This window comes from Pristiophorus japonicus, unplaced genomic scaffold (assembly GCF_044704955.1).
Source record: "Pristiophorus japonicus isolate sPriJap1 unplaced genomic scaffold, sPriJap1.hap1 HAP1_SCAFFOLD_821, whole genome shotgun sequence".
NCBI lineage: Eukaryota > Metazoa > Chordata > Chondrichthyes > Pristiophoridae > Pristiophorus > Pristiophorus japonicus.
The window spans coordinates 57,501-57,704 of NW_027254742.1; positions in this window are offsets into that span (position 1 = coordinate 57,501).

Here is a 204-nt window from a genome sequence, read left to right on the forward strand (position 1 = left end):
AATTTGCTGCTGGTCGTGGTGGTGCTGGTCGCCGTTGTTGTTGGGCTGGCGGCATGAAGCTGCTTGAGCGACAATGGTCTGCTGCGTCATTGGGGGTGCATCTTGTAACCTGTGCCGGGCAGCCAGGGATGCTGAATGGCGGAGCGGCCTGCAAGCCGAGCGCCTTTCTTCGGAAGCGGGCTTGATCGGCCAGCCGGCGGGTGG